This window comes from Marmota flaviventris, chromosome 12 (assembly GCF_047511675.1).
Source record: "Marmota flaviventris isolate mMarFla1 chromosome 12, mMarFla1.hap1, whole genome shotgun sequence".
NCBI classification, from domain to species: Eukaryota; Metazoa; Chordata; class Mammalia; order Rodentia; family Sciuridae; genus Marmota; species Marmota flaviventris.
Window position 1 is genome coordinate 78,094,647 of NC_092509.1, and position 15,148 is coordinate 78,109,794.

Here is a 15,148-nt window from a genome sequence, read left to right on the forward strand (position 1 = left end):
ACCTGGTCCCAATGTCTTCAGGAAGCTCTCCCAGGTCCCTGCTTGTGAAGCGGCTCTTGCCCACCATGGGCTCCTGCAGTAGTTCACTTACAAAGTCTCGTCATGGACACACCACAGCTATGTGGACAAATCTGTGAATTTGACTCTTTTGGAACCCTGCCCGGCTGTCAGGATTACAGTTATCATTTATGAATCCCTCCAGGTGTTGGGCAAGGCTTCAGACACTCCACAAGTTTCATCTATAATTCTCTCTTGCTGGGTGTGTGCTGTATGCCTATAGTCCCAGCTACTCAGGAGGGAGGCTGAGTCAGGAGCTTTGCCTGTGCCCAGAAGTTTTGAGCCCAGCCTCAACAGAGTGAGACCTCACCACCACCTTAACAAACAAAATTGGTTCAACTGTAACCCTCTCTAGACTCCCATGGGTGTGTGCCCCAGTTGATAGGTGAAGAAGGTAGTTCCACAAGGGTAAGAAATGCCCCAGGATCACATATAGTAGCTCATGATCCCAGGTCCCCTGGATTTGGAAGTCTGTCTTCTTGGAGGGCGTGTGGTTGAGGCACACCGTGTCTTCAAATCTACTCAAAGAATGGCTCCACCACGTTGCAGTCTCTCCTCCTCCTTCCCCTTGACATGACAGTGATACTAAAATTGTAGCCCAATGAGTTGTCTGGGCACTTAACTGTGCAGAGACAATGCAATAAGGGCCAGGGAACAGCAAGGGCTAGTTGCCAAGGCTGGCCTCAAATTTGCAGTCCTCTTATCTCAGCCTCCAGTCACTGGGTTTACAGACCTGCATCATTGTGCCCCACATGGCAGGGACCTATGAGGGGACCTGGCACTGACTGGGGCAAGGAAAGTCTACTTGTAGTGGGTGGTCACTGTAAAATGGTCACCTGTAGGGACAGGGAAGTCACCCAGCTGCCTGTAACTGGTAAGAGCTGCCACTAGATTTTGTATCTGCCCCCACCTGGTTGTGATATCTGGGCACCTGCATCGTCTCTTGCTCCTCCCTGTGGCTCTCAGGTCATTCTATGATTTATTTCCGGGTAAAGAAGCTGGCACTTGAGGGTTGCCAGAGACTTGGTTTGGGAACCAGGAGAGGTAAGAGTCAAGCCAGGTGGGCTCCTAAGCTGCCCTTTCCCTGGTGTTTCTTGCACATTGCATGCCTCTGGGCCCCGTATGACAGGTTGAGCAATCCTTTGGGGGAAAGCTGGCTCCTTTCCTCTGGCTCTGCGTTGCCAGGACTCACAGGAGGGAATGGGTGGCTTGAGCAGATCCTGGCACTACAGCTGTGGTGAGCGCAGCGGGGCGAAGCCCTGGGTTCAGTCCTGCAAGAGAAAAAAGAAGGAGACAATCCCAACGCCAGCCTTCTGGACAGAACTGCACTCCCTCTAAAGGATCACAGTGGCATTGTCTGCCCGCCTATCTCCTGTGTGTTTGGGTAGGGTAAGCTCGGCCTCCAGATGTTAACCAACTTGGGTGACCTGAGCTAAAATAAACAAAAACAAGCTCTCGACCTGTCAAACCAAGACGGGCCCTGTTGTGTTTACCAGGGTTTGCCCAAGGGAGTTGGGGCAGGAGAAGGGGCAGAGGCTACCTAAAAGACCAGTTGAGGTTGGAACTGGGGAAGTAGAATCTCAAGTCCTGGCTGTGTGTCCTGGGGTAAGTTACTAACTTCTGTGACTTTCCTTTTCTGATTTACCTCACAGAATAAAAATCTGTTAAATAGTTTGGCAAGCTGTAAAGTGCTGTAGTCTGCCCTGAGTCGTCACACCGCTTCTCTGTGTGCCTGCCTGGTCCCCTGGTCCCTCAAGAACAGGAATCATAGTGGGGCCTCCTGTGGTCTCATTGGACAACTCCTCTGGTTCCTTACGACTCGGGGTGACCATGGCCTCTTCCAGGCTCTTAGAGGCCTTTGCAGCCACCACCCCCTTCTTCAGGATGCTTCTTCAGGGCTAGTTCCTCTGTGGTCGTTCTTTGGCCTCCTGCTCTGTAAGCTCCTTGCCTGTGCCCCCAAGTTGGAAAGGAAGATCCTGTGGGGGGCCCCTCAGTAATTGTTTACGAAATGGGGTTTCTAAGCCAGCTGCTGGGAAAGTCCTCTGCTGGCCAAATCTGCTTCACAGTTTGTGTCCTCTTCTTTGCCCCGTAGGACCACAGGCCATGGGCCAACCATTTGCTGGAATGGTCCTTCCCCATGAAGGGCACACAGGGCAACTCCTATAGGCAGAGTCCAAAGGAGGTGCATCCGCAGCACCAGTAGCACTGTTTCCAGGCCTAGGGACCATCTGCCTGGACACTGCATGGAGCCCAGAATGTGGGCTGGCCAAAGTCCTACCCCAGCTGGGCACAAGCCCAGAGTTACACAGGAACAGTCACACAGTCACTGTGCACATGCACCGCCAGCCCTGCACGCACCCAGAGGAAGTCAGACGATGAGAAATGGTGACTGGCTTTAAATAAACATAGCCAGCTATTTCAGATCGCAGGAGATTGGGGGCCTTTTCTGGGCTGAGACACACCTTGCCTGGAGCAATACCTGTTAAGACAGGACACTCCCAGCTCCCAACCAGGGCAGCTCAGACTCCAAAATGGGGGTCTGGCTCCCCCTGCTGGTGTACTTGGGAACACACCAGCGTGCCAAACATCAAACTGGATTCTACAGGGACACAGAGAGGAAAACAGACATTTGGTGCTCTCCCTCTCTTTCTATTTCAGAGAATCATAGTGATTTACCTTTGTTCATCTTCATGAAGGCAGGACTCACCTCCCTGTCGTACAGAAGTAAAGATGAGGTTCAGAGTTCAAGCAAGTCTTGCAGATCCCACAGCAAGGTGGGGAGTCTGTCTCCTTCACCTGAGGACCCAAGAGGAAGCAGGAGTACCCACTGACATCACTGGTCTCCCAGACCCCAGCCAGATATCTCATCTGGGACTTTCCTTCTCTATCAGCTAGCACCTTTCCTTTGTCATGTCCTCTCTGGCCAAGAGTGAATACCAGATCCATTCTGTATTCTGAGCCCACTTAGTGAGCACCTGGGCCGGGCTAGAGGGGTCACCCATGTTTAGCAGATAGTCAGAGATGCACAGAGAAACAGTTGCAAGATAGGCACCATCCCTGGGGAATAAGGGCTTACTGGGCTGGGGGTCCTGTTGTAGAACTTGGGTCTAGAACAGGGCCTTGAAAATGTCCCATTGGGCTGGGGATGTGGTTCAAGCAGTAGCGCGCTCGCCTGGCGTGCGTGCTGCCCGGGTTTGATCACATACAAACAAAGATCTTGTGTCCGCTGAAAACTAAAAAATAAATATTAAAAAATTCTCTCTCTCTCTCTCTCTCTCTCTCTCTCTCTCTCTCTCTCTTTAAAAAAAAAAAAGAAAAGAAAAAGAAAAAAGAAACTGTCCCATTGGGACCACTCCTGGGAGGAAATGTCCAGATAAGTCACACCCCTGCCTTCAAGCAGGGGGCAGAGTTTCTAGGAAGAGATGAAGTGGCCCCGGGGTGAAAGTTGGAGGCTCCCTCTGCAGCAGAGGCCAGCCAGGGAGGGAGGACCATCTAGGCTTGGGTGCACTTCTCCTCATCAGGAGCCTCCTATGTTATCCTTCCCTCTGCTCTCAGAACCTCCTGGGTTAAAGGAGCCACTAGCTTGTCTTGCTGGATGAGGCCTCTTTCTTCCCTCTGGAGAACAAGCAGGTTGAGAAGGTGTCTGTGACTAGCTTGATCTGATGATTCTCCTGGACACGCCTTGGTTAAGAGGCCTTTAAAATAAAGCTTTAGGTGGTGAGCCTTAGGGACCAGGTCTTAATGCAGGTTATAATATAGCCCTTCCCCCCCCCAGGGATTTGGGTCTTCCCTGTGCTTATCTGGTCTTGGATTTCTGCAAGATGAGGAGTGTACAGGCAGGTCCCATGTTATGAGTGACATCGGCTCTCCAGCCTCTAAGTACCTTCCTAGCCTGGCTTCATGGTAACTGCTGGAGGTGGGGACCTGTAGTCCCCAAGGCTCATCTCCTCAACTAGAAGAAGGCTTTCTTCTAGGGACCATGAGTCCCTGATTCTCTCAGGTAGCCAAGATCCCTTAGCTGGCTTCCTTTACTGGGTGAGGGTCAGTACCTTAGGCAGGGAAACACCTGCCTACCTCAACGCAGTGATTACAGGACAAACTGGGAGCCAGGTGGACCAGGCACTAAATCCCAGTTCAACCAGTTCCTCCCTGTGTAACCTTGAGCAACCTGCTTAACCTTCCTGACCCTCTGTTTCCAAATCTGTCAGGACAAGAGTTCCCACGGCCTGAGGTTGTGCAGGAATGAAATGAGATTTTTCAGTGACTCAAGGGATACAATCACTGTGCCCAGGACAGGTGAAACTAGAGATTAAGTGTGGTATATTTTGATGGAGTGTTAATTTTACTAGGAAAAAGAAATGGGGACATGTCTTTTGAGCTAAACCTGCAAAATGTGAATCTTGAATTTTTCAGAAGAAAAATATGACTGAAGTGTTTTGAGAGCTGACAGTAGTTCTGTGTCTGTGTCTGTGTCATGTGCCTGAGCCTCTTGGGGAGGCATCACCTGACTGCATGGGAAAGAGACCCAGGCTTCTCTGAACCTGGGTCTGGCACAACCACTGTGAGTCAAGGAGACCTTCCCCGCTCTCTGGATAATCAAGAATTTTGGCCTGACCTTTGAGCACACACCAAGATAGTGAGGAGCTGGAGGAAAAGCATAGACCATGGCGTTCAGCACATGTTCTGCAGGTCCAGGAGAGGCCTGCAGTATTTTACTGGAAACCCACAATTATGAAATCCAATGAGAGCCCATATCACGGTGGCATATTCTTTTCTTTTTTTTTTTTTAATTTTAACTATATTTTCATTGATATTTCTTTTTTTAAATAATGTTCTTAAGAGCATTATTCTTTTTTTTTTAAGAGAGAGAGAATTTTTAATATTTATTTTTTTCAGCTTTTCGGCGGACACAACATCTTTGTTTGTATGTGGTGCTGAGGTTCGAACCCGGGCCGCACGCATGCCACGCGAGCGCGCTACCGCTTGAGCCACATCTCCAGCCCGGCATATTCTTTTCGACAATTCATTTTCCTACAGTCTACACCTTCAAATCACTTGCATTTACATTTCAGCAAGAACTTCTCATCCAAATATTAACAGTAATGGCAGCAAAATTCTAAAATCAAAAAGTCTCAAAATTTAAGACCACAATGCTGTATTTTTTAAAAAAATTTTTTAGTTGTAGATGGAAACAGTACCTTTATTTTATTTGTTTATTTTTATGTGGTGCCAGGGATCAAACCCCATGCCTCACGATGGTAGGCAAATGCTCTTTTACTGAGCCACAACCCCGGCCCTGCTGTAAGTATTTCTAAAGTTTTTTGGTTGTTTTGTTTTGTAGCAGGGATTGAACCTAGGGGAGCTTAACCACTGAGCCACACCCCAAACCTTGTTTTTACATTTTATTTAGAGACAGGATCACGCTGAGTTGCTTAGGGCCTCCCTAAGTTGCTGAGGCTGGCTTTGAACTCTGATCCTATTGCCTCAGTCTCCCAAGCTCCTGGGATTACAGGTGTGCACCACCATGCCTGGCTCTAAAGTACTTTTATTTATTGGTTCACTGCTGTGTGATCCAAACCCAGATGATCCTTAATGCCAGAGTACATACAGATCTATAAAACACACAGAGATAAGTACAACACAACATCTCGGGAATAGATACTGCCTTAATGTCAGAATCACCTGCTTAGAGCTGGAGTAGACTTTAAATTCCTGTTCCTTTTTTGGTTTTCTTATCCAGCTGCTCCCCTACCAGACCTCATCTTTTTAAATTTTATTTTATTTTTTAAATATGTTTTTAGTTGTTGATGGACCTTTATTTTATTTATTCATATGTGGTGCTGAAAATCGAACCCAGTGCTTCACACATGCCAGCCAAGTGCGCTATCGCTGAGCCACAGCCCCAGCCCTTAATTTAATTTTTTGTTTACCTCCCTCCATTCATTCCCATGCTCATTTGAGAAGATTTAAGATCTTTCAGCCTTGGACAAAAACTTATTTTAGCAACTGTAAAGTAGTGGCAAGAGAACAGTTGCCCAAGTTTCAGATTAAAAAAAAAAAATGGAGCATGTATATTATGTGGCCAATGTCTTCACTCTAACTTGGTTATGAAACTAAAACCATTCCCTACTGTTCTAAGATGCTCAAAAAGTCATCAGGAGGGGAGGAAAATGGATGCTCAGTTGTTACATCAAAGGAAACAGCATTATTCTAGCAGCATCCCTTCCGTGTAAGCCTTCCGCTGTGAGCGATTTGAGGTCCCATGATATACTTGATGCTCATAACCGAAGTGGCTGGAGGATTGGGACTGTATTTATAGCATCAGCAGAATGGAAAAATGTGATTTTTTTTGTTAATGCATGTCAATGGAGGAATGACCTGTTCTTGTTCTACAGAGAATGGAAATTGGAAGCCAAATGTTCTTTGTATTCCAAAATAGGATCTCAAAACATTTTGTTACTTTCGTTTAAATTGTTAGGAAGCTGGAGACATTAGTTCATGTGTCCTCCAATACACTGTTTAATATAGCACTGAATAAATGATAAGAGTTGTCAATGGATGAGTGATCATCTAATAGTTCTGCTAGTAATTGATTAATTTTTCTGCAACAAAGTTGCATTTACACACACACACACACACACACACACACTCCCAAAAAAAGAAAAGTTTTGACCTATGGTCACTTGTTTTGGGCAACACTCTAAACTTGGGAGACAGGGATTATCTAGCTAAGGATCAACCTCTCTGCCTCTGGGCATCTTTGGATAGAAGAATCTGCACAAAGAGGCAGCTCCTTCCTGGAGCACAGGGAGCCCTCTGCCTTGCTGCTGCCCTCAGCTTTCCCAGGCTGGAGAATGGCTGAGGCCTTTCCCTGAATCCGTCCTCGCACTCTGTTCTCGGCCACCAGTCAGGACAAGACTGGAATCTGGGGCTGTGGTGAGGGCTGGGCAGGGGTTCTCTCATGCAACCTTGCCAGCAGTCTCAGAGAGGTGGGGGAAGTATGTTTCCAGACTCCAGGAAGGTCAGTATAGGGCTTAATTAGTCTACTAATGCTGAGGTTTGGCTCAGAAGCTCTGGCAAGAAGTTTCTGGCTGACTCTGGGAGTTTGGGAGGGCTCAGTGCTCAGGCCCTGGCTGCAGGAGCTGTGGCCACATTTGAGAGTATGAGACCTACCACTACACACTCCAGAAAATCTGGAGATGGGGGGAGTAAAGTGAAAATTGTCTGTATGTCCCAGACTCTGGGCTGGATGTTGTGTGTATGAGGCTTCCATTAATACAACCTGTTTATGGTAAGATAGCTTTATCTCCAAGCCCAGAGAGGTCAGGAGGATGGCCTAAGGCCACACATGCCAGTGGTTCTCCAATAACTTTCTCCTACATCATCCAAGACAAATTTTAGCTAGAAACATGGCTGCCCAGATCAGAGACTACATTTCCCAGCCTCCTATGCTGTCAGCTGAGGTCATGTGACCAAATTCTGCCAATGAGCAGCAAAAGGATGTGTCTAGCCACAGTTTCTGGGAAACTTCCTTACGTCATAGCTTGTGCTGCAGATCTCTGACTTTTTTTTTTTTTTTGTCCCCACCTCTTTTGTGCTGCTTGGCAGGTGGGTGCTTCCCTGAACCCTTAGGACAAGGGCCACTCACTGACGTCAGAACAGCCACTCTTGTGATTTTTTTTCTGCTGTTTCTACCTGTTTCTAACTGCGATGCCCAGGAAGTGATGCGATGGGGGATTTGGACTGAGCCTGGTTTCCCACCATAATGTGAGGTTTCAGGGGCTCTTCTATGTGCTGCTGTAACACAGCCTCTTTGGAATTAAATGTTCTTACTTCCCAACTCCATGGTAACAGCTTTTTTTGCATGCTGTGAATGGAAACTGAAAAGCCACCCCCTGACCCTGGCTGGGCACAAAGGAAATGGAAATTGACATATTTCTGACTAGCACAGCCTAGTCAGAAATATGTTTTCTGCCTTTGGTCCCTCAGTATCCCCTCTTCTTTTGTAAAACTTGTTTATGCCCCTGAGCCCCCCATAGATAGAGATAGGAAGCAGTGAAGGTATCCCCTAACTTCCTCAGGGTCAGCTTTGAAGAAACGTGTTTTACTTCACCAACCTGCCTCTTGAGCTCTGGTGGAGTGGTGAGGAGCAGTAGGACCTTCTGTGGTGACAGCTGCATCCTTTGACAGTGGCATCGCATGTGAATGTCACAGAGTGTGCCTCGAAAACCCGAAGGTGCAGGGCAATCGATCCACAGCCTCCATTTGCAGCCAAGAGATGCAGTGGACACGAGATGCCTGAGTTGCTGCCAGTGAACACGACACACTGTTTTACAGTCAACTTTTTTTTTGGTGCTGGGGATTGAACCCAGGGCCTTGTGCTTGCGAGGCAGTCACTCTACCAACTGAGCTACATCCCCATCCCCCAATTTTTTTTTATATAAGTAGCAGGCATATACTCTAAAATAATGATTAAAAATATAGCATGGCATTGAGCTGCCGTGGCCAGAGCTATTTAAATGTCCATTTTGTCTCCATGACTGATAGACTTTGCTTCATCATGGACTATTTGTCATCAGAGGGATTCGGGTGGAGGGTCAGTAAGTTACTGATGAGTCTCTGGAAAGTATAAGGAGAATCCTGAGTTTGGCCCTTGAGTCTCAGGATGCAGGAATCAAGACCATCACAATGTGGCTGAGCAAGGAACCATTAAACCACAGAGAAGACATGGACCAGATGATATAGACACGGGAGGCACCAAGAACTTTAATAGAACTTAACAGTCGCTGTGACCTTTGCATTGATCCTGTCATGGAACACAGAGCTGGGAGTTCAACAAGGCTGGTAGGCACACGGGGAGATGGCGGAGACCTCAACTCACCCAGCAATGTAGTAGCAAAGCAGCCAGCCAGGGAACAAGTGGTCAGGGTCACAGCCATGGGAGCAGCCAGCAGTGGAGACATCAAACCTGTAACTCATGGTGCCAGAGAAGGTGACACAGAAGAGCCTCTGACTCCGGTGGGCAGTGTTCTGGGAAACCTAACAACCTGGCCCTGGAAACGGACAAAGAAACGGAAGCTCAGTGTGGACAATAGCTGGACACAGAAGAGGCCGACATCAATGAGATGGATTCGACACCAGCAGAGCCTGAGCCGAAAGGCTGCAGCCTCTGCCACTCTTCCTCTCTTTTCTGGCTCCTCCATCCAGCCATTCCCTTGGCCAAGCTTGACATTCGGCCCCTCGCTCTTCTACTGAGGAGATGATGGGGAGAAGTGCTAGAGGGGCACCAGCCTCCCTACTCTCAAAAAAAATTTTTTTTGAGGGTCCGCTCAGTATTCTGAGGTGAGTTTTGTAGTTTGGTTTTGTGTTGGGGGAAGACAAAGGGCCAGGGAAGAGATCCAAGGTTGTGACCTCAGTAAACACCTGCAGGCCACAAAGCAAGAAGTGGCAGGGCCATCATAACGATCTTCTTGGGTTTAGTTTTCAATTTAAGTTGCAGGTTTTGCCAGTTAGATACAAATCTGGTTTTTGAACTTTTATACACAATATATTTTTTATCATATATCACAATTTTTCAACCTTTTTTTGGTACTGGAAGTGGAACCCAGGAGTACTTTACCACTCAGCCACATCCATAGCCCTTTTTATTTTTTATTTTGAGACAGGGTCTTGCTAAGTTTCTTAGGCCCTTGCTAAGTTGCTGAGGCTGACCTTACATTTGCAATCCTCCTGCCTCAACCTCCTAAATTACCGGGATTACAGGTGTGAGCCACAGTGCCCAGCAGCCTTGTGTATTGAACTATGTCCAGAATCAAGTTTATGCAGATCTAAACTGTTGTGAAAATCAAATCAGTATTAGTCACCTTTGAAGTTTATCTGCAAACTTCCAAGTTGTCAAATCGGCTCAGTTTGATCAATAACCACTGCTTGATCCTTACAATTAAATTTTGTAACTAAAAAAAGATACAGTCTAGTAAATACATAAACCAGTAAAATAATTTTTTTTAATCATCAAGTATTATGCACGGAATAAAGTTGTATGTGATGTACTTGAATACGACTGGCAGTGCAGTAGGTTTGCTTACACCAGCCTCTCCACAGGTGATTGAGTGGTGCATTGTACTTTGACGACACTGTGCAATAGTTTTTCAGCTCCACTGTAAATTTATGGGATACTTGTCTATGAATGACACCTCGTTATGCAGGGCTTGACTGCACTGGAGACTCTGATGGCTGGTTTCAGAGGAGGCGGGGAGCATGTCCAAAGCGGCTCCTTAAACTCATTCATTCCATAGGTGGATTGAGGTTCTTTGCTGGATCCAGAGGCAGCTTGGGGGCAAAAATCCCTGAGAAGGTAGGGTGGGCGATGCCTCCCCTAAGATCCAGGAAACTCCAGCCCCTGTGATAGGACCCCTGCACAGCTGGCTCTGTGGCAGCTCTTAAGCAGCCCGGGCTCTTTCCCAGGCCTGAAGCCCTGGTCTCCTCTGACGGAATCTGAGATACCCCCGAGGACACCTTGCCAAGCTGCCGAACAGGCAGCAGTGCCTATGAGAATCTTCATTCAGGGCAGTCCTGGGGGAGCACTGCAAGCCCAGGAGGTATCACAGCCCCTCTCCTGGGAGGCATAAGTCCCTTTACCTAATCTCAGCAGGGAGGCCACAGCTTCAGGCTGTGCAGGACTCAGTCTGAGTTCAAAAGGCTTGGAGGGCTGAGGAGAGGCCCCACTGACTTTAACCTGAGAAGATGCCATTTACAAACACATGACATGTCTGCTGGCTGGGCAGTCCTGAGACGGCTCCTACCCTCTTGTTCGTGAGATCATGATGTCTATTTCTCAAGGTTATTGCCACCTGGAATGAGATCATGAGAGCAAAAACACTCAAAATTTACAAAGTGTCTACCAATGTGGAAGATTACGATTCTGCATTCGGAAAGCAGAAATAATAGTACTGCGGTTGATATTATGGGTGCCCAATCGGCCCTCTTTTCAGGGCCATGCACTCCCTAGCTGTTATGAGGGTCCGCTGCTAACAGTTCAGTTGCTCCCTCTCCAGAGTGAATGGACACTGCCTTATTTGGGGGTCTCACCTGATGATTGCCTGACATGGCTTGAAAGGCCACTTCCGTCCCTCAGTAGGGCAACTCCAGTGCAGCACCGGCTCCAGCCAGCGCTTCCCATGAGGTAGGGCTGACGCTTGGCTGCAGCTGAGAACTCAGCCTTGCTTGGCTCCTCCCCCTACTCTGTCCTGCTCCTTTGTCTTGATTCTGAGGATTCTTCTTCAATGGAGGACACACATTCAGATCTGCCTTGGGCTCTACTTTTAGGAAACCTGACCCAAGTATATCCTTTACAAAGTTTATATATATATATATATATATATATATATATCTCCACACCCACACACATGTAAGCATGTGATCCACCAATAAGCTACACTACCAGAATAAATTATATAATATAAAGAAATTAGTCCAGTGCCTGGCATGTAGTGATTACCCAATAAATGTTAAGAGATTGTGATTGGGGAGGAGGGGACAGGGCACAAGGCCCTGAGTCCCAGCCCCAGCACCACCACCACCACAAGAGTAAGAAGTCAAAATACGGTGGGTTGGTCAGTTGATTGATTTTTATATGCTAAGGGAAAATGGTAAGCAGAGAACAGCAGCTGTGTTTTCTTGAATATCTTTGCTTCTATTTTGGCCCTTACACAGCTAATTAAGTTTCAGTCATGATATACATTTCCCTCACCAGCAGAGGGAGCCATATACATGCAAATAAGTGCTGTTTTCTCCCTCCCCTCAAGCAGCCTGGGTTGGCAGGAAAGATCAGGTACAAGACAGAGCAGAGGTGGGAAGTTCCTGGAGATTGACACAGATAGTAGGAGTGAGCAGAACAGGGAGGAACACTGAGTCAAGCTGGTCGGAGGCTCTTGGGGGCAGGGACAGGGAGGCTTCTGCCACTCAGGTGGTCAGGGCCTGGCCTGGGCAGGGTGGTGGCAGCAAGGTGGTTAAGGGAGGATATTGATAATGGAATGGAATAAGATGGCGCCAGAGATTGTACTGTGTTCTTGGCTCTTGTGTTCTTGCATGAGAGGATTTCAAGCAAGACATGAGACTAAGTAAGAGTATAGCGAAGTTTATTAGAAAAGAAAGAAGAGGGGGAGCACCCTCAAGGGGGAGAGTGGGTCCTCCCAGAGAAGAGAGTGACAACTCACTTCTTTGTGAGTTCCGTTTTATTGGGGTAGGAGGGGAGGTTTCAGGAGAATCCCACCCAAGCAGTACCTCTGAGCTGTTGATTGACAGTTGGACTGCACATGTTTTTACCTAAAGGCAACTCTCCGTCCCTTTGGTTTCTATAAAGGTCACAAGGCTCTCTTTCATTAGGGTCCAGTAGGGATTCTGCTGTTTTTTTCATGGGTGGGTTTTTGGACCTGCACTTCTTAATCCCAAGAAGGAAGAACAACCCTGAAAATAGCAAGCTTGTGAGTCCAGGATCGTAACATACTGTTATCTCTTTTTTAAAAAAAATTTTTTTAGTCGTCAGTTGACCTTTATTTGTTTATATGTGGTGCTGAGAATCAAATCCAGTACCTTACACATGCTAGACAAGCGCTCTGCAACTGAGCTACAACCCCAGCCCTACTACTGTTATCTCTTAAATCACAGCCAGGTCAGAATGGCCTGCTGTGGCTGCTGAGACAGGCTGAGGGTTAGCACAGTCTATGGCTCAGTCTATAGAATTACCCTTTAAACTCTATGTTCGCCCACTGCCCACTTCTGTTTATCTGCTGTCTAACAGGTATGGACACCAAGTCTAGCCAAGCAGTCCAGAAGAATAGTGGACCCACTGATATGGAGGAGAAGTTGAGGTAGGTTTTATAGAACACCAAGGACATTTCTCTAACTGGTTTGACCGCCCTGTTGGTCTGCAGTGATATCGTCTTACATGGTACCCTTCCAGCAAGCTGCAACTCTGCAGGATTCCTGTTCTGCATGGATTCCAGAAACCAGCGCAGTACTCAGAGGTGTTTTGTTTTGTTGTGTTTTTTGGGTACCAGGGATTGAACTCAGGGGCACTCAATCACAGAGCCACATCCCCACCCTATTTTGTATTTTAAAAATAGAGTCAGGGTCTCGCTGAGTTGCTTAGTGCCTCGATAAATTGCTGAGGCTGATTTTGGACTCACAATCCCCCTGCCTCAGCCTCCTGAGCCGCTGGGATTCCAGGCATGCGCCACCGCACCCAGCTTCAGAGGTGTTAATAGCATAAGGATTCCATTGGGAGTAGAGGCCAAGAAGTGTCCCATAGCTCACAGGGATTGTGTTCCAGCGTTGGAATTAAACCTCTAGGGTGAATAAATGAGAACATTAAAGAATCTCCTAGGGGTGATAGGGAGTAAAAATAAAGAAGGAATGAACTTGAAAGTGGGTGGCCTCCCTAACCCTGAGATTTCGTCCTTTTTGGAGGTGTGGTTGCAGCCTCCAGATGGCAGAGAAGGTCTCTGGGTTGTTCCTGGACAGAACTAGAACACAGATAAGAGCCAAGACTGGGCAGAGAACCACAGGTTGAGGCTGGTGGGCTGCAGGCCTCCTCCTGGGCCACCTACAACATCCCCCAGGAGGCTGCTTTTGGAGGATGCTGCTGGACCTACAGGCTCAGGAAAGGGAGCTGCCTCAGGGGGCTGGGCTTTCCTGGAAACCAACTGGGTCACCCTTGTCCTTTACCAGGAACCCACCCAAGAGAGCAGCACTGAACTCCCCACAGGCTAAGAGGTGGGATGCCCTCAGAAAGAGCTGTGAAGACACCTGTGGGTGTGACCTTGGAAACTGCTGAGAGGAGCTCCGCTGGCTTCAGAGACCCTGGAGCAAGTAGCAAGCAAAGCACAGATGGAACAGGAAGCCTCTTCTTTCCCCATCTTCCGCTGCCCTCTACAGACAGTTTCATGTTGTGCCAGATGGCAAGGGGAGCATAGGCCCAGCACCCATCAAGGGTGGACTGGGCACTGCCACGCAACAGATGATTAACTGTGCAGGATGCTGGTGGACGGCACTGGTGGAGAGAGCTCTTTCATAAACACTTTTTGAAAATGTTTGCTTGAAGGACTATTCCTGCCCGTTGAGAAATTATTCAAAACAAAGAACTCAACGGAAAAAAAAAATTAAGTGTAAAAGAAAAAGCAAAGAACAATTAAATCAAGAAACAATGCAAACTAAATGATTGTGATTAATACGGTATAAATATCAATAAAAGTGATGAAAAAGTATTCTTCAAATTATGCGTAATAACTCATGATTATAAACTGGGTTTAAATTTTTAGTGCATTATAATTATACATAATAGGGGACTTTATTTTTACGTTTTTGTACATGCACACACATAATTTGGTCAGTTGCGTGCCCAGTACCTCCCCTTTCCTTCCCTCCCCCTCCCCTGGTACCCTTCTTCTACTCCACCAATCTCCCTTCAGTTTTCATGAAATCCATCTCCCCATTTTTTCCCCTTTTTCTCTAGCTTACATATATGAGAGAAAACATATGCCCCTTGACTTTCTGAGTTTGGCTTGTTTCACTTAACTTTGTTAACTTTAGGCTTTTTTGTTGTTGGAGGGTGGAAGTACTGGGGACTGAATCTAGGGTGCTTAACCTCTGAGCCACATGCCCAACCTTTTTATTTTTTTATTCAGACATAGGGTCCTGCTAAGTTGCTGAGGCTCGCTTTGAATTTTCGATCCTCCTATCTCGGCCTCCTGATCCACTGGGATTATAGGTGTGCACCACCATGCCTGGCAAAATATCACTCTTAGTTTTTTGAAAGTTGGAAAAAACCAAATAATTAACTAATGATGGCAGCTTCTGGTTTAGTAAATTAGGTGTAATTTGGCTTTTTTTTTTTTTAAATTGTGGTACTGGGGATTGAACCCGGGACCTCATGCGTGTTCTGCCACTGAGCTCTATCTCCAGTCCCAGACTAGGTAATTTCTTTTTGTTTGTTTGTTTGTTTGTTTCTTTTATTTATTTATTTTTTTTTTTTGGTACTGGGGATTGCACTCAACCACTGAGCCACACCCCAGCCCTATTTTGTATTTTATTA

The 15,148-nt window shown here is 47.0% G+C and overlaps 1 long non-coding RNA gene across 1 annotated transcript; it reads left to right on the plus strand.

The window, feature by feature from the left end:
• Positions 1 to 9,344: 9,344 nt before the first annotated feature.
• LOC117794566 (uncharacterized) lies at positions 9,345 to 14,321 on the plus strand. The gene is made up of 3 exons (XR_004618460.2): positions 9,345 to 9,399; positions 12,857 to 12,926; positions 13,786 to 14,321. It is a non-coding gene; the product is annotated as an uncharacterized lncRNA (long non-coding RNA).
• The last annotated feature ends 827 nt before the right edge of the window (positions 14,322 to 15,148 follow it).